This window comes from Trachypithecus francoisi, unplaced genomic scaffold (assembly GCF_009764315.1).
Source record: "Trachypithecus francoisi isolate TF-2019V2 unplaced genomic scaffold, Tfra_2.0 Contig00030, whole genome shotgun sequence".
Lineage (NCBI taxonomy): Eukaryota > Metazoa > Chordata > Mammalia > Primates > Cercopithecidae > Trachypithecus > Trachypithecus francoisi.
Genome location: NW_022680463.1, coordinates 459025 through 459900, shown reverse-complemented (window position 1 = coordinate 459900; position 876 = coordinate 459025).

The following is an 876-nucleotide window of genomic DNA, read 5'->3' as shown; positions in this document are numbered from 1 at the left end:
TGAAAGACAAACATCATATGTCCTCACTTATTTGTGGGGGCTAAAAAATTAAACAATTGAACTCATGGTGATAGAGAGTAGAAGGATGGTTACCAGAGGATGGGAATGAGAATCAGGTGGGTGGGTGGAGATGGCTAATGGGTACAAAAAAGTATTTAGAAAGAATGAATAAGACCTAGTATTTGCTACAACAACAGGGTGACTATAGTGAAAAATAATTTTATTGTGTGTTTAAAAATAACCAAAAGTGTATAACTGGATTGCTTTTAACACAAAGGATAAATGCTTGAGGTGAGGGATACCCCACTTACCCTCGTGTGATTATTATTCATTGAAAGGCAGTATAAAACATCCCATGTAATCCGTAAAGATATATACCTACTATGTACCTACAACAATTATGGCACAGCCTCAAAAGGGCAAAGTTTCATTTATAGGAATTGAAAAAGGAGGAGGGAAAAATAAAGAAGCCAAAAACTTATTTACAAATAGTAACAGAAAACTTTCTAAACTTGGTGAAATATATAAATATGTGTATAGCAGAAGTCTTACTAACTGCATACTTCTTGGCAGAAACCTTATAGGCCAAAGGGAGTGAGATGATATGGTCAAAGTGCTGAAGGAGAAAAAAATGTGCAACCAAATATTCTATACCCAGCAAAACTGTCATTCAAAATTGTAGAGATAAAGACTTTCTCACACAAACGAATGGATTGGGTGTTCATCACCACCATTTCTGTTTTGTAAGAAATACTAAAGGGAGTTCTTCATGCTAAAAGAAAAAACCCTAATGAGTTACATAAAAACTTCTGAATGTACAAAACTTAGAAACGTGAAAGTAAATACACAGTCAACTTCGGAATACCCTAATACTGT